Consider the following 25724-nt stretch of genomic DNA (forward strand, 5'->3'; position numbering starts at 1 on the left):
GCAATGCTTACCACTGTGCCACCATGCTGTCCACTCGCCCAAAGTCATTCTAAGCCAATTTTGCTTACTCTCCCAAAATACCCTTTTCGGGAAGTCCCTCCCAGACACCTGGCAGTGTAGTCCACATTCGTTGATCCCGCTTCATCTTGACCTGAAGTCCTCGATGATGCAGTTTGAAGCAAAACACATCACCACCACCCCTATGGGGTATGTATTAAGTAGCAGACTTCTATTTAAAATTTCGTACCATCTCCCCTGATTGTATAAACCTTATAGCTGTATGTTACCTAGAAGACTGCAAATCAATTAGACCTATGATGCTTACAACCTGAATCTTAAAATGCACTAATTTCCCTTGTAAGGTACTGTATGTACAGTATGTGACTAAGGAATGTGTTTATCTATATTAAACAGGAAGCACAGGAGAATAGCGCAATAAATATTATTTAAGCTAAACAATGGCCCTGTTTATTTTTAACAACATACTAAAAGGACAGTATGGCTACATAGTTATATAAATGTTTCCATTTTATTTCCATCTATCCATGTTGAGACATTTTGCACAAGATTCAATTCAGCACAAGGTACCGCCGGACATCGTTGTTCGAATGCGCATATTGCCGCCTTTTACAGTAAAAAATCTGCGCTCATTTTTCTGCGCACCCCTAAAGGACTCCAGATGCAAATCACATCATGCCCCCTGCACATGACCTTGGTCCTCCCCCCTCCTGGGTCTCACGGAGGGGAGATATAAAAAGGGGGGGGGGAATGTCATATATTGGCATTTATGGTCTTACAATTTTTTTGTAATCTTTTTCTCTGGTTATGTAAAATACCAAGACAACACTTCAAAGAATATATATTTTATACAACTACAAGTGATCGCAATTGTTTTTTTTTTTTCACGGCTTAACAATATTAAAGGCAATAAAAAATATTTTTTTATTAAACCTAGAAAGTTTACCAATGCCATGGGCAAAATAACTTTCTCTTCTCTCGTTGGGTGGCCCTATATACGGAATTAAAAAAAAGCACACAGTGAAACAATGTCACGGATATCATTAAGAAGCACAGTAGGAAGGGATGAATGAGCTGCGCAGAAGGAACAGGGCATATTTCAAATCAAGAGAACAATACTGAACAAGTGATTAGTTTTTTAAATGAAGAATTGTTGTAAACAGCGATGCAAAGTAAGTCAGATCTGCTACTGTAATTTTGCTTAAAAGGAAAACAGACTTACTATGAAGAATTCCCCTTTCTGCATGAAAAAAACAGAAAAAACATCCAGCAGGTATAAGTGATGAACGAAAATATACAGCATAGGACAACGTGTGATTCAAATGTGGCACATCAGTCATGCCTCAACTTATAAATCCACCATTGTGTACAATGTCATTCTGTTAGCTAGGAGACCGCAAGTCACTCAGCCCTATGAAGCCATGCTGAAGGGCCAACATGTCGCTCTGATGAGAGCTTAGATACTTGCCAATTGGGTCTTCCTTTATAGCGGCACAGTTTCAGAGACGGGGCCCTTCCCAACTCAAGTGAACTTAAAAAGGTGACAAAGTTAAAATCAACCAGCAACCAAGCAAATAACATTTCCTTTATTAAAATAATCCACTTTTAATATTTGACTATATTGACTTAAGTGTATGGCTTCTGGTCTTAGCCGTTAAGTCTATGTGCCGACGGAACTAAGGTTTTAATAATATTATGTGACATGATGACACTGACACATGAATGTGTGCCGAAAATCAATATGAAGGAGCCTCTGGGCTGGCTAGCATCCTCATACTATTTATAGTCACTCAGATATGGACAATATATCACTGCTGACAGATACAGGACAATATGTGTAAATTTATTCAGAAAAGAATGAAGTGCATCGTCGTACCTTTCTTTAAGTATATTTGTCAGCAGGGAAATGTCACAGTAGGAAAAATGTAAAAAACGGAGCATCTCTTGGACATAAAATGTGAATATGTAAATGCAGCGCTGCAAGGTCACCGCATCACTGATCAGATGGTCTCAACTACTGAAATCCGTTTTAGATTTTAGATTTAAACTGGCAACTGAAATATACCAGAATATGTTGTGAAATAAAATACAAATGAACTGTTCAATCTGTGCCATTAGGGAAAAAAAAAGTATTAATATTATTATTAATCAATTATGTTCGTAGGCTCCATTGTTTATATAACCTGCAGATGTCGCTGTTGCCCCATTGACCCGTTCAAGAGACCCAAAAATATTGATGGTACAATTGCCCCAGTTCACCGCCCAGGTTCGCATTAACATTTGTGGTTTTAAATATTTTTTTACAGCACAATTTAATATTTTTAAAGGATAAAGTATTTTAACTCTTTATTTGTTAATGAGAACATAGAACATGCTGCTGATTTATTAGTTCAACGGTCACGTTTGCGGTTCAACAAAAAAAACCTAAAATTAATTTAAGCTCAAAGGTTTTCCGCGCATTTCACATATGCGCAAACCTGTAGGACTTTCTTAATATTTTGTTAATCAATCAAAATTACGCAAATATTTTGCAACAATTCGTCAAACCGGTTTGGGAATCTGTCCGCAGATGGCTAGAGCATCACTAATGAAGAGATTCAGTACCGAAAAGGAGCAGTATCAGACCAAAACACCAATCACAACAAAACTATTTAATTTATTTGAATTACCTTTTTTGCGGTAAACGTCACTCGATTTCCCTAACCAACCAGATAAAACCAGTGTAATCATCAGCTTGTAGTCATAACCATATTTTTCACTGTCTGACCAGTCGATAGAATTCTTTAGTTAACTAGACACCCGGACGACTGCCATGTGGGAGACTCCCTCTCAACAGCTTTCTAATGGCTGATCCACTTCCTTTTCGGCACATTGTGACTTGTACCGAGAGCCATCCATTCGTGGTGGAGACATTACAAGCCACAACATATCATTTGAGCGGAGATTTAAATGCTTCCTGTCTTTGGTGGTAAGAGAATGAATAGATATCCCCCCAGTGGGTTGTTATTGCCTGAACACTAGGGACTGTTCAAGCTGCGAGTTTTTGGCAGGTTTGAAAAGTGGAGATGTTGCCTATAGAAACCAATCAGATTCTGGTTATTTAGTACATTCTACATAATGATAGCTAGAATCTAGTTGCTATAGGCAACATCTCCACTTTCAAACCCGCCAGAAACTCTCCGCTTGATACATTTACCCCTATGAGTTTGGTGTATTGTCCCACGGAAGTTCTAACACCTAGTAAAATACCTACAAGGGTGGACAATTCCTTTAACCACACGATGGTTATGAATTTGGCTGATTCCAATAACATTCAAATAATTGGCCCAAATTAAATAAATGACTTGAATCAGATTGTTCCAGAGCGTGAGCTGTCATCAGAAGGATTTAAAATTTAAATATGAGGTATGGATCATAAAACACCTTCCAGTTGCGTACAATAATAGAGGAAAAGCCTATGAAATGTCAGTCTTCATCAATGAATAAAGAAAAGAAAAAATTATTTCCCTTGCAAATTCCATAAAGTAATATATTCACAGGAAGGCGGTGAGAGCGATGTAAGTTACATTGTGTCTTAAAATGTAATTGTAACCTTTTTTATGTTGTTCTCACAGCAGGAACTCAATTCTGTATGTACAATACATTGTTGCACATTAGAAAAACACATTGTTACATCTAAACTCTAAGCAATATTATTTTTCGGTTCGTTCCATTACAATTGCAGTGCCTCACAATAGCAAACTATCCTCACCGTCGTTATATTGATGACATTGCATCAAGTAGGCTACAGAGTGTAATCTCTTATCTCCGCATAGAAAGCACATTCCATTTCAAGAAGGAAAACCCAGCAGAGATATCTCGGGGAATAGAGACCCTTGAAAGGACACAGCCATTATCAGCAGGAAAAGGTCAAACTCTGGATTTTCCTAGTGGTTCCTCCATTCCATTACTACTCACTTCAGCAATCAAATTTCTCATTATTATTGTTTTCTGATATGAAAGTACCATGCCTTTGTTTGCTGGGGGGATTTTCTTCCGAGAGTGTAAGACAGAGATAATAACTGGGGAAACGAGGTTACGGTGATGTCATATTAGAAGGACATAGGTTCCAAATGGATTAATGGAGTAAAAAAAATAAATTGGTCTTCAAAAATGCTTTGGATGAACATAGGGCTATTTTAAAGATCTGTAACTATAAAAATGCAAAGAAGGGCACAAAATAATGTAAAAAAAAATATACAAGAAAATAAAAACACAAAAGAATAAAAAAAAAGTATATATAATAAAATGCAACAAATAAAAACGCAAAAAGGATTAAAACAATCTATAAAATAAAATGTAACAAATGAAAACCGTATCCTATTTTTTTTTTTTTTTAAGTACACACGTTTATCTCCCAATACCAAGTTTGCAATATGTACAAATTCCCCAATTCAAAATGCATAAATAAAAAAGATAATTGCCTGAAATCACTGGTTTTCTTTTTTTAAATGCAAATTGCTGTGTTTGTCACCGTTTTAGAGATGGTAACAAAAAATATCTTCCTAATTACTGAAAAAATGTAATTGCTAGAGAAATCATAACTGCGTTTAAAATCTCTATGAATAGGGTTGTGTGTTATTGAATTAAATAGTTGTCTTGTCTAGTTCTTTAAGGCTCTCTGCACCGTAACCTTTTTCAGAAATATCTTATTTTTGTGGCTCTGATAGAATTAGCTATTTACTGAAGCAATTATTTTATAATTGCTAAAATAAATTGAGCTTAAAATTACCTTTCTATTCAGCAGAACTTGGCAAAGTCTTATCCATACAATTTTATTTATTTTTTATCGGTTTTGTATATAAAACATTTTATTTTCAGATGCACTATAAATATAATATATCTAATAAGAAAAGGCATTTTATAACGGTAGCATGCTAGCTCTCTGTAGATGCTGATAATCCTGACTAGTGCTATCGGTTGTAGGACGGTTGAGTTCTCGGCTATATGGGATAGGCAGATTAAATATTCCTTTTATCCAGCACAAGGCTTTGAACATTCTCAAGCTAATTGTCAACAATTAGAAATGCCACAATAAGAAAGCCGCTACTGTAAATAACATGTAAAATATAAAAATCAAGATTTAATTTAAATATAGGTGTTCCGGATTGTCTTTTGAAGGGGAAGGGGGAGAATATTGCGAAACGCGTTGCAATGCAGCACTCGTTTGGGATAGCGGTATGAACAAGTAAATAAAACCCTTCCTGAACCCCAAAATGACAATCAGATAAATTCCCTGGATCAATCACCGCCATAATGTCCTTTTCTGATTATTTCTACATCAGTCTCTACCCCAGTGGAGCATTTCTAATTTCCAGACCACAGGGCTAAGTATACCAATCGCCAACTTACCTGACAGTATGTCTTTGGACCGTTTGAGAAAAGCAGAGGACACTCACGCGAATAAATATAAACGCTACACAAAAAAAACTATGGATGGACGTGAACGCAAGACCACAGCTCTTCCGCGCAGGCCGTCTGGGGTAACGCCAATCCAACCATCGTCATGGAGGAGATAGAGGACAGGACAATCTAACTGCCTGATAATGGGGGCTTTGCCTGACTGTAACTAATGAAAGGAGTAGGTAAGAGAATCATCCTCCAGTCCAGGGCTTATCCATCCTCAAAGATGGGGATGGGAACAAGGCAGACTAATGATGCCAAGCGAGGCAGAGTACCTCTGTCTGTTACCCTCTGGTGGCAATTGAGGGGCAGAATTATAAACCCCGGAGGTGTCATTAAATGCTCTTCATCTCCCATTCCATTGGCAAATGGAAGGCTTTATGGCACCCGTGGCTACCTAACTGCTGAATAACTACAAGTGCCAGCAAGATGGTTGCAGGGATCTCAGCCCCCTGACTACCATTTGACAAAAAGTCTGTATTTCTCCGCTACTTTATCACGTTCAGAAGCACTTCTGCCATCAAAAAAAATGGTTAACTGTTAACCTAAAAACAAAATATCCTTTAAAACAAGTTCATAGCGGCCTGTTACATCAGAAAAACCTACCATGTCCCAATCGCATTAAAATCAATAATATTCATAATTGCAATCTCTCTCTCTCTCCAGCATTGCAATAAGTCCTTCAAGCCTCTCCCTGTGTTCTGCCAGTTGGAAGGCTCATTGAGTCAGTACGTACGGCTGCCGAGCTGACAGCTGAGGTGGAGGCTGGATACTGGATTCCCTCAACCAGCCAGATGGTCGTGAAATCGTTATGTATCTTCTGAAGGAAATGGCTCACAGTTTTTAGATAATGTCATTTGTTTCTTTTCTTGTTGGCTCTCGCTAACAAATCCACATTTTCCAGCCATCAAGATGAAAACGAAGGTTAATGCCATAAAATATTAGCATTTAAGGGCAAACACAAGCTAAACAGGGTATTTTTAATGGAGAGAAAGAACTTATATCGTTTTCTAGATATTTCATTTCTTTTTAGAATTTACAACAAAATTAATGTGATCTGTGAAAAGCCAATAAGGCAAAACCGGAAGAGATCAGTACTTTAAACTGCTGCCCTAAGTGCAGTTCATATTACAGAATAGTTGAATTCTAAGGAGCAATAACAGTGATGGTCCCAGAAATATCTACCAATATATACAACACATTTGTAGAATATAGACTGTGTGCAGCTGGAGCTGCGTGTGGTCTAATCCACTTGCCACTTCTTTCAGCTAATGCTTTAATAGACAGTGTAAAATACATACATGCAGTGTAAATAAGAGTGATTGTGCTAACATTAGGAGACGACTTCAAACTTCTAACACAGCAGGGTATCTGGCAATGTATTATCTCTGCATGCCTCCGAGTGGCAGATTAAAAAATGCCTACAGAGGCAACATCCCATCGATTTACTGTAAATCGTTTCAGGAAAACTGCAGTGGAACCAGGAATGTGTGTGTCACATATTTTCAACCTTTTCTTTAAATATGTTTTCAACGGTTTTTTTCATAAGAAATTATGTTTCTTAAATGAGTATCCATTTTTAGAACAATCTCTCCCTTTTAGTTAAGACGCTCCATAGAGTTCTTTGGTGGACCCCCTTTTGTTGCCAGAAGGGAGACCCTGAAGAGGAGTTTGATAGCTGGGAGAGGAGCTGTCATCAGTGAACTGGGTGGGAGATTTAAACTGCCCAGGCTAAAAGTGTAAGAATGATTTGATTGGAGAGAAGGATATCCAATCAGGGGCCACATTTACACCACACCTCCTGGGCTAGTAGAATGAACCCAACTTAAGTATACCAGCCCTGATCACTCTCTTCTCCAGTTAAAGCTGTTGCTTCTGTGACTCAGTACAAGTAACAGTGGATTATACCCCAACAAAGGGAAACTGGAGCGTTGGCCAACAAAACAACCCTTTCAGGTCTGAGAATGTTCAGCAAGTACAGGATGAAAATAAATCCAGTTCTGTTGCTATTTCTGGTTTGTATATATTATATTCCACAGAATATCTCCAGTCATGTTTGTGAAAGAGCCATAGTTGTGGCAAAACAATGCTCCGTAAGATCTCTAAAGAGGTTAGGAAACTAAAATAATCTGTATTAGTATCTGTCTGCAAAGCTGTAAGATATAGAACTATTAACTGGTTTACGATCATACACAAGTTGGGAATAATAATAATAAAAGACTAAGTACGTGAACCGCTACAGAGACAATCTCACAAAAAACATGAAATATGGAATACTTCTCTAGGAGACTTTTGGTACATGATGATAACATGATGGACCATCAGGTCAATGCTTTACCTGCTGGCTATTCCGAGCAAGAAATGAATCAACAAAGAAATATACAGAGTATCCATATACAGGTAGACTGTTTCACCCGTATTGGGGCTCATCAGTATTTTTGATAGATTATTGTTATAGCTGTTTACATGCTGTGTAGATAGCTCCTATTCTACATGTATGAGCAGCCATTATGTAGGGTGAATCCAGAGATCCCTTCATGAAGTCCATGGTAATGTGGGCATATTGTAATGTAATCGCTGATTTTGTAATCATATTTATGGTATCTGCATTCATCCAGAGTCAGATGTGTATGCTGTTCATTATATAAATATATCTACATTGCTATATGTTTTCATATACATTTAATTTATTAGCTACAAAAATAAATTTATATATATATATATATATATATATATAAAATATATTGTGATGCTGATCCCTGCAGATGACAGACGCAATAACTTCTTGCTTGAATAAATGGTGCTTTTATTGTTCATATCACCAATAAGACAGCACACTTTTGTCAGGATGACACCAGACGACCCTATCTCTGGCTGGGCACAGTCACCGGCCAACTAGCTGACATCGATCGCACTACACAATGGACCAATACAGGTATAAATACAGGAAACCCCTCCCTTTGGTCTAAGTACCTCATTAGACTTTTTCAAACCCGCAGTTAAGTAAATATACCCCTTAGTCTGTAAGAACTTAATCCTATCTGCAGCCTGTACCTGAAGAATTGCCTGTCTCTATGCAGGAGAGTTGTGGCAAATAGCCCTCTTAGACCAATGTAATTAATATATATATACTGTATATATTGTGACAAACATTGATAATATTTGGATACCTATGAAATCATAAATAATTTAGTGAGTAAAGGTTCCGTGACGATCCCAAAAATATCATCCAGTGGCCAGGAGCTAATAGTGGAGGAAAAACCAGTGTAAGTGCTCTAAGTTCCTCCAAATCCTCTTTTCCTCTGTGTTGGTCTGTGAGGGTGCCGCCGGTCTGTCACGACATAACCCAGCTCCACAATACCACAACCAATCACCGACATGGTGAAGCGGCACAAGCTGGCAGCTTCCCGGGTAGGAAGGTGCCGGGTAATCGCTCCTCCAAGTCAGAAGCTTAATGAGTGGTATTAGTTCAGTCATTCAGTGTTTTAGGTGTCCCGTAAGCCCTAGGGTCACTGTCCATAGGTTGCCTAGTGGTAGCGCCGGATGTGTTCATATATACTACTAGGAGGAAGCAAAGCCATGCAGTTTTATCTGCAATTTTGATTCACAAATAGAATTTTTTTTACAGAATTTTTATTCACTTATCAATTTTAACTATTTGCTCCTTTTATGAAGCCAGACAATCCTTGTTTTGGACTTTGGGTTAAGAGCGGCTCTGTAAGACGAGCTGGTTCTCTTTCTGAGCAGTCAGAGGGATTCTGTAAGATACAGTAATTGAAGCAGTCTCTAGGTTTAAGTTATTTTCTTCTGCTCATTCTCTCATTAAATTAGTTTAGCTCCTGCGCTGCTTCGGTGCTCATTAATTTACCATATGCTAAAGCCGTTTGGCCTTAGTACAGAAATATATATCTTTAACTCGTCTGTACCAAGGTTACGCTGTCAGATAACAAAGACTTCAAGATGTTCACTGCTTAGGTAGGAGTCACGGACCAGACCATTACAGACCAAAGGCCGCTGATAGGGATCCAAAAAACAGTGGAGTTCAGTGCGTCAGTTGTTCCCTTTCAAACTTGCTGTGTGGCTGTACTGGCCAAGCCCCCACGTACGACTATATCAAAACTATACACAGCATTTCTGTTACCTAGGATACTGCAAGTACGTCAGGCTCAGACATTCTACATTGTCCTACACAGCCTCACTATTCCAGAGTGATGCAAGACAGAAAATAAAAAAACTGAATGAGCTCGATTTAGGCTTGACACAATTTTCGCCCCAAACATATAGGTAAATATTGTTTTGCAAAAATTGTGGTCTTACATGACTCTTGATTCGCAGCCACTGAATCATGATGTATACAAGACTGTACTTTAGACCCAAAATAGGGACAAATTTTAAGAAAGAGGGTCATTTGGATATGGATCCATATATATGACTTAAAGCCATGCTATATACAGTGTCCACGAAGAACTGTAATAGATAATGCAGACACCTTGCTGTACAAAATGCACATTTCACAGATGCAATACCCATAGGTCACTTTTGATACCTTATTTTCAGAATGTGCAACATTCTGTAATGATAAATACATAAACGGATAATAAAATACTGTGATCTTATTGCCTACTCAAAATTCAGCAAACAGCCCCGCAGAGCAACCGACTCCTGAATGTGTTTTTATCGACTATTATTCAGCAGAGTATCCTCATTCCGTCCTTATTAGTCCTATCATACTCTCATTTTAATAATTTGTGCAGGGTTTGAGAACTGCCAGTGAAATGGTTGAATTGGGCCAGAAACAGTAATCACTTATACGGTCAACGTCCAAATTGTCCTAGGCCGGCAGAGTAAACCGCAGCTGGTGTTTACGGTCGGATCGAACTTGGGATCTTGCCAGAGTATATTTTTGCTCTATTGCCTCTGATAAACTCCGCGTCTGGAGAAGGTTAAAGCTTTACCACTCCTAGGCTCTGTCTGCCGGCGTCTGACTGTAAAGTGTGCTAAATGTAAGTTTAAACAGCAATCTCTGGGAAGGAGAATCTGTAATTGCGTTTAGTGTCACAGAATTTTGTATTTTTATTTTAAAGCATCAATTTATTTTTGCAGAGACTAAACCAAACATAGAAGTTGTTCACGTATACCGATTACTATGCATTTGCTGTACGTTTCGCTAACTGTAAATCACTCCGGGGTGAATTTAGCCACGCTGTTTCATTATATATTGTGTAAATATAATTCTCGTACAGTCATATAGTGGGGGCAAAGCATAAAACGGTGCTTCCACTGTTCCTTTGGAGACTATGGGTGCTTGTTAAAGGAACCTAAAACACTAAACCTATAATACAAGATAGCATATATGAGACCTACTGATATTATTTCCCAAATACGTATGTCAGGATCTTATCAGAACTGACAACATTCCAACAAAAGTTGTGGGGGAAGATATTGTCCTACACACACCATACTTCCTGTCAGTAATCACATTGAAGAGTGCTGCACTCTTAGACACCTGCAGCGAAAAAATGGTTGATAACAGAGGAGAATAGCTTGTGGACTGCTGCTTAGGATATACAATGTATATTATATCATGTTATGGGGACTTTTACCTATATGTTTGTGAATGTTATTAATAAAGGCATTTATACCTTTTAGTGACCATATAATCCCCCCTTAGCTGTGTTAATACTGTGATTTCACATATGCAGCACATTAATTAGTACGTGACAACAAATATGACCGAGCAGCGTATATGTGGGTAAGAAAAGCAGTTTATTTTCTCTGTGCTTTCAGCCTAGTTTTCCACGAGTGTAGTATGTGGCTGATAAAATCTATATTTTAGATGTTTTCCGAGGGTGTAATGATCAGACTGCCTCCCCGCAGTTATGGCGGAGCTGTCTAAGATACGAGATCAATGGAAAGATTTGGCAGGCTGCAGATGCGAAATGCCAAATATGCCGATAGCCATTCCCGGCCTCCGCTGTACAGTCCATGGCAAACCCTCACGCACAGCGGGGAGGAGATGGTGGCGCTAGCAGCAGCCTACGGTAGGAAACATATTGCTAGACGCTGGAAATGTTATCTTCTGTGATGGCCAGAGGTAACACAATGAGCAGGCATGAGGAAGACACAGCTGCTTGGTTAGCAAAGTGTATGAGTTATGAAATAGTCTGGAGGCCCTGGAAGGAACGTGTGTAGGTCATTATTTACAGGTAGTTATGAGGTGAGCCAACTTTAACGTAAAGACTGGGGGATTTTATATACAAAGGGGCTCAGTCATATTATAATTTTCCAACCAATTAAATTTGAAATAATTACAATTTAAACTTTAAGCATATAGAGAGGCATTCATCCTCACACTGCTCTATTGTTCAAGGGATGGGGAAGTAAGGTAGGGGAGCAGTGCATGGTGGGAGCAGGACGGGGAAGTAAGGTAGGGGAGCAGTGCATGGTGGGAGCAGGATGATGGAGTAAGGTAGAGGAGAAGTGCATGGTGGGAGCAGGATGGAGAAGTAAGGAAGAAGAGCAGTGCATGGTGGGAGCAGGACGGGGAAGTAAGGTAGGGGAGCAGTGCATGGTGGGAGCAGGATGATGGAGTAAGGTAGAGGAGAAGTGCATGGTGGGAGCAGGATGGAGAAGTAAGGAAGAAGAGCAGTGCATGGTGGGAGCAGGACGGGGAAGTAAGGTAGGGGAGCAGTGCATGGTGGGAGCAGGATGATGGAGTAAGGTAGAGGAGAAGTGCATGGTGGGAGTAGGATGATGGAGTGAGGTATGGGAGCAAGATGAGGGAGTAAGGTAGGGGAGCAGTGCATGGTGGCAGTAGGATGATGGAGTGAGGTATGGGAGCAGTGCATGGTCGGAGCAGGATGATGGAGTAAGGTAGAGGAGCAGTGCATAGTGGAACAGGATGGAGAAGTAAGGTAGAGGAGCAGTGCATGGTGGGAGCAGGATGATGGAGTAAGGTAGAGGAGAAGTGCATGGTGGGAGCAGGATGGAGAAGTAAGGAAGAAGAGCAGTGCATGGTGTGAGCAGGACGGGGAAGTAAGGTAGAGGAGCAGTGCATGGTGGAGCAGGATGGATAAGGTAGAGGAGCAGTGCATGGTGGGAGCAGGATGATGGAGTGAGGTAGGGGAGCAGTGCATGGTGGGAGCAGGATGATGGAGTGAGGTAGGGGAGCAGTGCATGGTGGAGCAGGATGGATAAGGTAGAGGAGCAGTGCATGGTGGGAGCAGGATAGAGAGTCAGACCTGCCACTAGACAACGGAAAACACTCCCTCTGCTTGCAGAAATTATCTCACATAGATGTAGTAACACCTTCGTAGAAACATGTTAGCGGTAAAACAAACAAAATCCGTAAAAGCAGAGAAAATGAATTAGTTGCCTTACAGACTGACCCGCTCATCAGACTGGGTCCATAATGTAACATGGTACTTATTCACAAATATCATTTGCTGTCCCCTTGTAGGAGCCATTTATTAAGGTCTTGCAAAATATTATGTTCTGCAATACAGCAGTAACTATTGCATCGGGTCCCAAGTTCGGTGAGGGCCCCACTGTAATCTCAATAAGATATATGTGATCTCAGCTCATCATGGTCCTATCCCTCTCTTTAAGACCATGGAAACACCAGCATGGCCTATTTAGCCTTTCTAGGAGTCTCTGTAGAGTTATGACATCTCTGTGTAACGCTCCCCATGAGAACCCCAATAATAGAAGCTTCTGGATGGCAGGGGGGGGACAAAGTCCAACTCAAATTTCACACCAGGGTGCTGGAGCTACCTACTCCACTGATCATGTTGCTCACGCGGGTATATATGAAACACACCAAGAAATTGTCAGCACTTGTTACAACTAACTGGTTTCAAAGCCTTGAAGAAATGTTTCATCCCCCAGAAACATAGGTTTTATGAGCTATATTGATTTCAACACAGATCCCTGCTACTTTGGATATGTCATTTCCATTTAGGCCAATGTTAAATTACTTTAACATTGCTTCGTTCAGTAAATACATATAATACATCTTTCAGACGAGAACACAGAGCAAGGTCTTTGGTCATTACTCATCTACAGTCTACACTTAGTCCAGCTCGGAGTTATATGGCGAAAAGTGAAGATCGTTTCCTTCAAGCCACCCAGAAAATGTAGCCGCAAATTAAAAGCCAATATTCCATTCAGAAGGCCAGATTGTGCGGGGTATTACTGGGAGGTCACTAAATCTACTGCAATGAATAAAATGTGACAAGTATAAATACAACTAGCGCTCGGTCACAGCAACACTATCAAATCACGCTCACGCCTGGTATATGGAATTGCTGTCCATTCAGTAATACCTGGAAGTCCTATTTACAGATATTACTGTTCACTCCATGTCTGTCCAGGCTGATAACGTTCCTTATTCAAGCCACATGGAAAAGGAAAATGCAATCCTGTATTTCTTAGTTAGATAAGGAGAATGCAGAATAGGTGATTTTGTTCTTAACCATGTAAACGCCACAAGGTATTACAAACTGATTTCCCCCCTAACCTATTTTTAACATGGATGAGAAGAGGAGTGAAACTGTCTTACTGCGGTAATGTTTAACATTTTGAACCTGTTACAAATTCGACCGAACTTCAATGGTTCGATGGCCATGAACATTTTCACGGTACAACTGGCCCCACTTGAATTGGTGATTTGAAATTGGAACTCCCAATTACCGTATGCATTGTAGCCGTTTTATATATATATATTTATATATATATATATATATATATATATATATACACACACACAAGTTAACCCGTGCATGATACTCATGTATTCTAGTCAAATCAAGCTACTTAAGGTGTTAAAAAGGTTCTTGTCATGCATTTGGGCCATAGCCCAGGCCTCAACCACCAACCACTCCCCACTGTCACCCCCGGCAACCACCAACCACTCCCAACTGTCACTTCTCCTTCAAGAAATATATATATATATTTTGTTTAAATATTTATAAACACTTTTTACAATTAACAAATTAAATTAACAAATTAAAAACATCTTAGTATACCAAATTTCAGCCCTTTCTGAATTTTTTTTTCCACACACACTAAGAATTTAGTAGGTCAGTGTATAACTCCGCCCAGCAGGTGGTGCTGCAGCTTGGTTTTATTTTTTCCACACACAGACAGACTAACACACGCCACTAGACATTTATATTATATATATATATATATATATGACTAACACTACTGTATTCAAAGTATGGGGTTCGACATCAAAAAATGTTAACATGTATTAATTGAAGCTTTAATGTACTCAACACCGTACGCAAATGTATGAACTGACTCGAACCCGGTCAAAACAGGGGCAATTTTTTAATTGATCAACAACAATCACTCATTGTCAGCACTTTGTAGGATATAAGCAGTTTTCATTTATTTTAGGGATGGAGGGATCCTGTACAGAGACTGTTAAACAGTACCTATCATGTTTTGGGGAAAATACTTTAAACATAGGGCCTGATTCATTAAAGAAAGCAAAGTAAAATAAGGGAGTAAGTTTGCTCCTGGACAAAACCATGTTACAATGTAAGGGGAGCAAATTAGTTTTTTATTTTGCACATAAGTTAAATACTGGCTGCTTTTTCATGTAGGACACAAATACTTGATAGTTTTATTTTTACACTGAAATTTAAAGTTGACCTAGAACATGCCCTACCCCAACTATAAATCTGTCCCCGCATTTTAAATTTACTCCCCCTCCAATGCAACATGGTTTTGCCAAGGTGCAAACTTACTCCTGTTATTTTTGGTTTGCTCTCCTTAATGAATTTGGCCCACGGTGTCCTATGCAATATGTTTCTAAAAAACCTCTGTAGTCCTCTGTTGCTCCTTCCACCCAAGAGAGTAGATAAAATATCTCCATGCGCTGTATGAAAGTGGTGACCGCCTGCTACGCCACAGCTCCCCCGACGCACGGGCACAGAAGAGCGAACGTCGTTCCATCTCTGCTGCCGACATTTGACAATTGAATAGTGTGTGCGGAAAGATTTCATGCTCTCTCCCGGGTGAAAGGAGTATCGGGGGTCCTCAGTTATTTTTAGGACATAGCGCTCAAAGCACCATCTACAAATTGGTTTATCCAAAACCAGATCTCTTTAAAGATTTAAAAAATATGCCAAATTTTCCGGGTGTGGTTTTTTTTTTCCCGGTAGTTCGTGGTAACTAACGCTTCCTGCCTATTTTATTTTGTTAATAACAGTGCATTGATCATTAGGTGCAATGTTTAACTCATAAAAGGGCTATTGCATATACATACTATATACACCCGGCAATATTATTATTATGTTATAAATAAATGTCTTTTATATTCAATACCACATGTTCAATAAGGCTCTAGAATTCTCATTGCACACTTGGTTTACAGTTATTTTGTTTGCATGTTATGACCATAATTCCATACATGACATATTTTCTTTCCTCTACTAAAGAAGTACGCACATCACCTACTCTTTTGTTATTCTTCCTATTCCTATTTTAGGTACATGAAGAATGCACAGTACCACTTCTTTTGTTCTGCAAGAAAGTTCCAGTGTCATCCTTAGAGACAATTTGTACAGAACAAGTTCTCCTGCATTTCATATGGAATCCTCAGTATCTGTTATTTTTTTATGAATGTGTGGAAAATAGCATAGTACCACTTATTTGTACTGTGTGCTGGATGCAATTCTCAATATCCGTTCTAGTCCTGCATGTTTGTAGCACCTGTATCCTAGATGTAAAAATCAGTATCTGGCTTAGTCTGCAAGCTCTATAATTCATACTTGCAGGATCTGATCAACTAATAGACTGGGGTGCTGGGTCCAAAGGTGGGTAATGACCTCTACATTGTGTGGCGGTTACATGGATTCTCTTTATGGTCACTAAAATGCTAAATACTAGTGAGATGGGGCTAATAGAGGTTTGCATTAGATTGTAGCTCTTTGATCACAAATGTCCATACATTGCCTATATATGTCTGTACTATGGGGTAGATTTATCTGGCCATAATGGAGTGTTGTGTTGGAACTTAAGAGCCTAATCATTCAGGGTTTGTTAACATTCTTGCATTACAATCCAATTTTTGCATTTTTTCAAAACAGGACCCCAACTTTACAGAAGCCGAATAGTTGACAACATAGTTGCAAGAACAAGCAGGAGAGAGAATGGAACTATCTGTCTAAATCTGGATTGCTGGAGAATACTCTTGAATATTCATGTATACATTGGTGGTGGTTGGGGGGCGTTATGGGTGTATTATAGCCTAGGCCGATCACAACCGTTAAATAGACTTTGTTAATTGTCTCACATCGGCAGCGGGGGGGAAGGGGGGCATGACCAGATTTGCAATGCCACCTTCCCTGCAATTCTCTGTCTGTTATACATAAACGCAACTGCTCAAACGGCTATTATACGCGTCCATCAAAACATTGTGTTTCTGTGTTGTGAATTGCACAGTAACAAAGATATAAAAAATATAAGAAATAGCAAGGGTACGTTAGCACAAATGATGTTTCCATCTGTTCTGTTGGTATTTTAGACATACTCCGACTGTGACTGACTGGTTCCTGAGAGAGCAGATGACAGGTGAAATTCTGTCCGCTACAACTTCCCAACTTCGGCGTAATTCAGATGTTAATGAACCTGTTTACTCAGAAGCACATTAGAAAAGGTCAGGTGAGCTGTTGGCAAACCAGCTTTACAAAGTGAAAATGTATTATTAATACAGCAGAAATCCGGCCGATCATTTCTCCGAGCGGCTCCAGATACCCGATACAAACACAACGCCATTTGTCATGTAAATGACTCGCTGACCCTTGAAATGAATTACTTTCCCGTCATACCTGGGTAATTCAAATGGCAAAAATGTTTCACGGTTTGTCACGAATAATCTCACACGGGAGTTTATACAAATACGCAGAGTGTGAAATGTTGCTCTAATTAAAAATGCTCACGTTGGAGCCCAGAGGACTGATTCAACTCAACTTCAAATTTGAAGGGTGTCAGCATGATACTTTTTGGTATTTTTCTATATATTAATGTTACAAAGGGAAGCGGCACAACACTTCTATACACAGATACCACACTGAATACAACATCCTTCTGTAATTAGATTCTACAACTGTAATCGCTACACAGGAATGTATAATTGCGTTCTCATAACACAGTAACTAGGTGTTCTTTTGTTTCATTATTACGGGTTTGATAAATTGTTCAGCAGAGTATATCATGAATTTAATTACCTGCTTGAAATGCTATTTCCCAGCATGCTCCAAGACACCGTACTTGTGGCGCACGTTTCAGCTACTCGGAAGTATGCATGGAAAGCTACGCGAGGTTTTAGGGATTAGCGTGGATTTAAGACACAGAACACAAGCTGCATAGAAAATGTCAGTAATACAGTACCTATTAGACTGCTTTTGAATAATACAGGTAAAAAGGTTCACATTTATAACATTATCAATCTTATTTTTGAAGTTTATTACAGAAATCCTACAAAGAAATGTTTTGGGTTTTTTTTGCCACGATTGCCCCCCAGGCTCCCTCCCCACAATATAAACACAAATATTTTTGCCACAAACACACCGTATATTACTGTGTAGAGAAAGAAACAAAAGGTCTGAATATACAATACCAAAAACCGTAATCATGGCTGCAGCCGTCAGTGATGTCACTGACTACTAGTTACATTATAGGCTGCATATTGGCCCCGCCCACAAAATGGGCGGGACCCGTCCGGTCCGGTCCCATAGTGGGCTACCGTGGGCTGGCTCACTGGGCTACCTGCTTTTTTTCCCTTTAAAATGTTCCTAATACTGCTGAGTCGAGCCTCCCCCGGCCCGGTCTAAAATTGGACAACCCTCCCCCCCCCCGCCTAAAATTTATAAGAATATGGACGGTTTCCTCTCAGTTACTGCCGTTATACCGTCATGGACACAAACCTCCCGTGTGGCCAAATAAACACACGATTGCTCTTCAATGCAGGCGGAGGCCCCCGAGTCGTCTCCTCTTTCTAAAACCAAAATGCTGGATGTTGGAGTCCAGAGACAAAGCGCTATCTGAGAGGCATAATTAAGGACTAGCGGAAACAAATCACTGCTTTTCCTATACATCATATGCAGCACAAACCTCCAGCTTTCTATCTAATAAACTCTTTGCATTTCATAGTCAAAAGCATTATCCTGCAGCATAGCACAGTCAGTCTATAGGATTCACAGCAAATCAAAGCCTAAGAACTGTGCAAGAGTCAAAAGTAACTATTTTTTTAAAAAGTTAGATCAATTTGCGCAACATAACGAAGGACACTCATTCCGATATCAACAACAACTAGACACCAATCTGGCTCTATCTCAGTGGAGATATGAAACATTCATTTAGCCGAGTTACCAACAAAAAATAAAGACAATCCAGCCAGTGCATAATAATGTACAGATATAATCAAGACTTGATGAATACAATTACAAGTATCACAATATAACCATCGTCCAGCGGTAGAATAAGCCTTTAGTACCACTTCAGTAAAGTGATGAGGATCCTAAAAGTTATTGAAAGTAATAAAAAAAGAAAGTTAAGATTGTAACGGCGTAATAACAATGCGGGTCTTGCAATCAAGCCATTTAAATATTAAGTATTTTTTTTACTCCAATAAGCCTGTATTTCCAGCACGTTAACTAGCTATCTGTCTAATTATAGTGCTGGTTATGGTGTAATTATACAATCACAGATGCAGAGCTGAGATATCTGCCTCGTTTCACCCGCGTATATTGCAGGTCATTCTCTTTAAACTTTGCCATAAAGCTTTTCTGATTACCAGCTGGACAGAAAGAATGGATAGAAATTTACTGAGTGTAGCAGAGTATATTCAGTCCCAATGCAGGTGAAAAGAAGGGATTTTATAGAGTAACTTGCAAGTAGTCATATATTCAATTAAAGCTGCATTACCAGATAAAGGCAGGGGCAAAAGCAGGATTTGTAGAGGGGGGTTTCCGGGTACTAGGAAACCCCCCTTCCCCCTCAGTTTGCCTATGACATGTCAGGATGACAGGAGCCAAATATGAGATATACTGTATGTGAGCCACTAATCTGATCTATACCCATACCTCCAACATGTCTGTCCCCACCAGCCGGACAGGGGGCATGGTCAAGGAAATGGGGGTGTGGTCATGCCACGCCCCCCCCCCCAGAGTGCTGTCTAGCGCCGTGAAGTGTTAGGCTGCCCATTACATTCCCTTTCCCCCAACATTCCCACCCCTGGGGCAAACATGCCCTGGGCAGGACAGAGCCCTAACATTGGGACTTCCCCACTGAAATCAGGGCAGTTAGGAGGTATGTCCTAATGCCCACCAATAATCTATACTAACCCCGAGCATGACATTAAATGCACATAAATAGGAAACATATATATACGACACGAGACGCTTACCGCCACATAATAATACAGATCAAACCAATTAATAAAATATAAAAATTATCCTTATGATATAAACAATCCCCTGGGAGAACGTTTTGAATGTATGGAGTTAAATATTGTTATTTTCTAGCTTGTGCGTCGTCTTTACTGAAGATTATTATTTTCTGCTCCAAGGACTGTTTGATTTATCCGTCATAAAAGAGCGTGAACGAGAGATCAATAGAGAGTTTTGACAGCTCTACACAGCTGGGCAGATTCCGTCTTACTTGTGAGGTCAGTTATTCAGCTTTTTACAATTTCTTTATTACTGATTTTTTGTTTGTTTGTTTGTTGGACCTGCAAAGTTCACTGCAAAATATATTGCAAACATAGAGCAAATGCAATCCTAGTAAATATTCACACAATGTGCTTCCGGGAACGGCCGCAAGACACCTGGCGCGGTTCATTTTTTACAGAAGCAACGCTGTTTTCTACTCGCGCCCCATACTGTAATGGCGGTAAAAATGTGCAATATTACAGACAACTGAATCTGCCCCGATGAATGTGACTTGGTTGTGTTGCTTTTATATTTGGTGTGGACTAAACATCGTACCAGTTGTTAACACTGTGTGTAGAGACCAAATATACATAGTGGTCGAAGTGGAAATTTAGAAGTGATGGTGTGAGACATGTAATGGGATTGTAAGTACAGGGAATGTGATAGTTTTACAATGAAGGCAGGATATACCTGGTGATAGTTATTAACACAAAGCCAGTTACAGCGATATGATAATCACGAGTCGTCTAACTTCCAACTGTCATAAAATTAGACAACTTCATACTGACAAAATAATTCCGGAAAGCACAAAGAGCGACAGCGACCTTCACGTCACTTGTAAGGGTGACCGTTCAATTCTTGCTATTAAGGGGTCAATGCTAACAGCCGCCCGCTGTATAATGTACTTCCGAGAAAACAGCGGGTGTGTGTTTCTACGTCACTGTGTGAAGATGTCTAATTTTATGACCGTCGGAAATTAGGTGAGTCGTGATCACCATATTGCTGTAACTACTGTCGGGACGTACCCCACCCCGGATACCAGCCCTCTTCCACCACTGTACATACATGTACACTATATATATATATATTGTAAATTTCATATTTAATTTTTACAAGCCTCCCACCCCCTCCCAGTACACTCTACACCACCTCCACATGATTAGGAATAAGGGACTGGTCAGTACTATGCCAGACATTAACCTAACTTCACGAGGGTAGTACTTGGTAAGGATCACACGACTGATCCGCTGTTGGTAAGGATCACACGACTGATCCGCTGTTGGTGAGGAACACACGACTGATCCGCTGTTGGTGAGGATCACACGACTGATCCGCTGTTGGTGAGGATCGCACGACTGATCCGCTGTTGGTGAGGATCACACGACTGATCCGCTGTTGGTGAGGATCACACGACTGATCCGCTGTTAGCAGCAGCGCTTGCGTCGCTGATATTACTGCCAAGCTCATCACTAATCTGGGAGACACACATTGACCTTTTTAGCCGTCAGACCTTGCTCGGATGTTCAATAACTGTATCATTTAGTGTGCTGACATCAGAATGCGTCCTTATACATATATTACTTACAGCACAGGTGCTCAAAAACTACCAACAGGTCATGTTTTCAGGATTTCTCTATAGAAACATATGGGAGAATTATATATATATATATATATATATATATATATATATATATATATATACATACATACATACATACTGTACAAACAGATAGACCCTGCAGGACTGGCAAGGTTTGGCCAGTGGATTAAGCAGAAGAGGCATCTGCTACGAAATCTGAGCCTGCAGTGCCCAGTAAGCAGCCAGTGTAACATGGACAAGTACTTCCATTGCTCTCCTATCCTTAGTGCAGTCTTAGGAAGGTAACAGCAGAGGCTCCCTGCAGGAAAAAATAGTATTAAATACACCTTTACTTCCTGTTGTTTTTCTTTTAAATTACGGTAGTTTACTTTTTATTCACTTTTTTTAAAAAAAAAATTGCATTATTTTTTGTTATTGAATCTGGAAGTGTCAGTCCTGGTCCATGCTTCCGGTTCCAGTGGGCGTGCACAGCATTAACCCCAGACTGGCCTGGTGAGCGACAAGACTCCTTTTACCGCTACCGGTCAATATCGCCAGAGAGTTGAGCCCGCTGACAATTTATTGATGAATGGGGGTGAAAGCAAATTTTCCGCAGAGATACAAAATGTATGTGGTCACCGTGGCATAGTGACTAGACCCCTTAGTATCTGTGCTTGTTTTTATATATAGATATGTACAATATATATTATACAGGTCCGCACACTACAAATTCTCTTGTTCCGTTTGCTAGAAGTAATTTTCAGCATCTCTCCTTATTCTATATACTTACAGTCCTGCTGAAATCCATTCTTCCTCTGCGATTTGCTGGATACAATTATTAACATCTTTCATTCTTTATGTACAGACAATTACATTGTATCAAGTTGGAATGCACAACCCTTTGATCTCTACACAAACGCCCCTCCAAGTTAACTCTTTCGGATTTCAGATTGACCGCAAAGCACCTTCAAGAGCAGCAAATAGGTTAAAATGTCGAACATTCTGCTCCTTTTTTATGGCAAAAGGAAGGTCTAAATTTTAATGATTCTGTCACTTCAATTAAATTGCGTTTTATATCCCTTTTTCCTCTGGCTTACTGATTTTCAGCCGTCTCCCAGATCTCTGCCGTTTCAGCTCTTCATAAATTACAATGTGACAAAGCCTCAGAACCCATCCGGTTTTATGTCTTCCTCTGTACGACTCCTCTTTCTACTTTTATGTGAAAAGTGTTAAATCAAATTTCTGAGATAGTATTTTAGCCCCGTCAGCACCACCAAACTGCGCGAAAAAGCAATACACCTGCGGAAGGAGAAAAGAGGATTTTCTGCCATTCAACTGCTATTTTGCTTCTCGTGACTGGTGTAATATGTAACAGAAATGTCATTTTCTAATGCTCTTTGACAAACTGTGAAATGAGATGGGGGTGCTGTGCTCGCCGGAACAACTGTGTCATCGCTTTCACTGTTATCGACAGAGAATAGCCTGAAAAGGAGACTTATTAAAACTTTCATCCTGATGATGGCATTTCTGCGTGATTACATCGAACAGCATCAGTAAGAAATACAGAGAATATTTGTCATTCAGTCTTTGCTCCATCGGAGTTCACGGTCTTAATTCCCTAACACACACACACACACAGACACACACACACACACACACACACAGACTAGTGTTAATTTTGGTTAGCAGCCAATTAACCTACCAGTATGTTTTTGGAGTGTGGGAGGAAACCAGAGGAAATCCACAGAAGCACGTGGAGAACATACAAACTACACACAGATAAGGCCATGGTTGGAAATTGAACTCATGACCCCAGTGCTGTGAGTCAGAAGTGTTAACCACTGAGCCACCGTGCTGCCCACTATTTCAATGTCATTAACAGTCAGTTAATGACTTAGCATTAGTGCAGAAGACGCGCAGACGGCCCGCTGAGCCGTCACCTGCGGCCAACAACTCCTTCCTGCTTCATTGTCAGATGTGTTTGTTGCCAGGAGCATAATGGTAATTAATTAAACTGGGGTACACACATACAGTCTATGGTACGGAGGGTCCGAGCAGCTCTATAGCACAAAAAAATGTCCCCCTCCCCCTCCCTCACCTGGTGAGTGCTGCTGGGAATTTAGGTTTTTACCGGGCACTGATAGTCACAACCACTACAATGAACTTCTCAATTCAGGGCACGATGGTAACAGGTGAATATAAGACGCCAGCTTAAAGAGGGGGTGGGCAAGAGACAGAGGTGGAGGGTGAGGTCCATCATATTTGCTAATGGGCACAACATTCTATAGGCAGCCAAAATAAGAAAATTTGGTTGGGGACCCAACTCTGCTCTTCAGACCCCCATCGCCACTGCAGCGGTTCTGCCCCTGGGCCAGAGTCAACTCATTAAACTGTTGTGGGCTCCAACAATTCCTCACCTTCTAGGGGCATAACTGGAAATGTCTGGTACCCATAGTAAAACTGTGATGAGGGCTTCTATGCACCATTATAAGGTCATACCCACCACGATATCTGCTCTATCCTCAGTCAGTACCTAAGTCTAGGTACACACTGGGCCGATGACTGCACAAAAAACCTCTAGTCAGCCGACATCCGACCGTTTGGTAAGATATGGTGTGAGTGTGTATAGTCACTCGATGATCTAACGTCGTCCCAAAGTGCTGATCATCGTTTCATTTGTTTGGTCGTACTGTTTAATATTTTCTGACCAATCACCGACCGGTCATGTAGTGTGTACGCACTCATCATGCTCACGATCTCCATAGAGTTTACAGGATCGGGCTCTTTTCAGCCGATGCCGGCAATAAATGTCACGGTGAATAAATGTAGAGAGCGCTGTAGAAGGAATAATTCATTTGTTCATTCTGAGACCGAATGAGTTACAGAAGGTAACAAAATTCATTAGGACATTTGGATAACTATAACAAGGCGGTTTTAATCAGTGTGACAAGAATGAATGAATGAATATTGTGCTGCCCTTCTCTGAAGACTAGAGGACCAGATGATGGACTAGATGAAGAGCACAGATCTGAAGGTAAATCGTGTCAGTGTGTATGGATGAATCATCAGACTGATTGGCCCTCCAGCCGTAGGTACAACCGTTTGAGATAATACATCGTCGGAAAATTCATCAGTGTGTACCCAGCCTAAAAAGTTTGTAAGGTTTGTTTTATTTCCTCTGGCATTGGGGCCCCTGTTCCGCTGGGCCCCATATCGCATGCACTGCTATTGCTATATTTATACCTTTGTCGCTTTCCCAGAAAAGCTGGGACCCAAGGCCGCTAGTATATAGACCCACAGTACCAGAATTTCATGGTGTTTTCTGTCATGGTCATTATTAGAATGTACTATACTGTACAAAGGTTATGAATCATTTACTGTACATGTGGCTGCATATCACAAAATTCTGGTGAGTGATATAGGGGTTGGTGGGGAATGATATTGTCCACCAAATAGCTCTCATTTAGGTAAACAAAATTGTGTTTTGGTCTAATCAGCTGAGGGAAAATCACTTGGTCATCATTGGGAGTACCGGATGATTGCTATAGTACGCACCATGAGGAATTGGTGCCGGTACTCTACCAGCCTACATGATTATTGATAATTATTGGCAGAACCATTTGGTGTTGGATAGGGATGATAGTTCACAGAGCATTAAACTTAACCAGGTGGTTGGTTTATTTGACAGGAACAATAGCAGTGGTGCAGGTACACATAGCATTAATTGCTGCAGCAGTTGTAACAGTTATAGAATGCAGATAGGTCATACAGCAGCAGGATGCTGATGTCATTAGTCACCTCCCCCCTGCACCAGTTGGCACTGGAGAACCAACAAGAGAGTGTGAGAGGGAAGACAGTGTGTTTATTAAACGGTGAGCGTGCAAATCACAAGCAGCCGTTATTGAATCCAGTGTGCCCAGTTTAATCCCTAATTGTGGGCCTGAGTAGGCGTCTTTCCAGAACCCAGCATTGCTCTTGTCTGTGTGTGGTCTCTGAAATATACTAAGTTGCCAAATACTGTAGACTACAACCAGTGTTTTGTTGCCTATTACCATAACAATAACTCTTCACACCGTGTCCTGATAGTTTTGTAAAGGCAGAAGGTCGCATTGTATAAAAGTTAGCAGTAATGACAAAGCGTAGTCGGATCCTTCACACAGGCTTTGCATTGACTGGCCCCGAGGCAAGCTATTTATCTTCACTACCTCACGCTATCAAAAAGTAATTGGGTAGGAACTTTA

At 40.3% G+C, this 25724-nt stretch overlaps 1 protein-coding gene and 1 long non-coding RNA gene across 8 annotated transcripts in view; one reads left to right on the top strand and one right to left on the bottom strand.

Annotated features, from left to right (window-relative positions):
- LOC142104006 (uncharacterized) overlaps positions 1–25724 on the top strand; it is a 246263-nt gene that overhangs the window by 185718 nt on the left and 34821 nt on the right. For all 4 annotated transcript variants that reach the window (XR_012679486.1, XR_012679489.1, XR_012679488.1 and 1 more), the window contains 2 exons: positions 16997–17133; positions 20042–20140. This is a non-coding gene — a long non-coding RNA (uncharacterized LOC142104006). The remainder of the gene's footprint in view (positions 1–16996; positions 17134–20041; positions 20141–25724) is intronic.
- The window catches only part of NELL1 (neural EGFL like 1), a 474045-nt gene that overhangs the window by 39251 nt on the left and 409070 nt on the right, over positions 1–25724 (bottom strand). The window lies entirely within an intron of this gene.

Source organism: Mixophyes fleayi, chromosome 10 (genome assembly GCF_038048845.1).
Source record: "Mixophyes fleayi isolate aMixFle1 chromosome 10, aMixFle1.hap1, whole genome shotgun sequence".
Taxonomy (NCBI): domain Eukaryota; kingdom Metazoa; phylum Chordata; class Amphibia; order Anura; family Limnodynastidae; genus Mixophyes; species Mixophyes fleayi.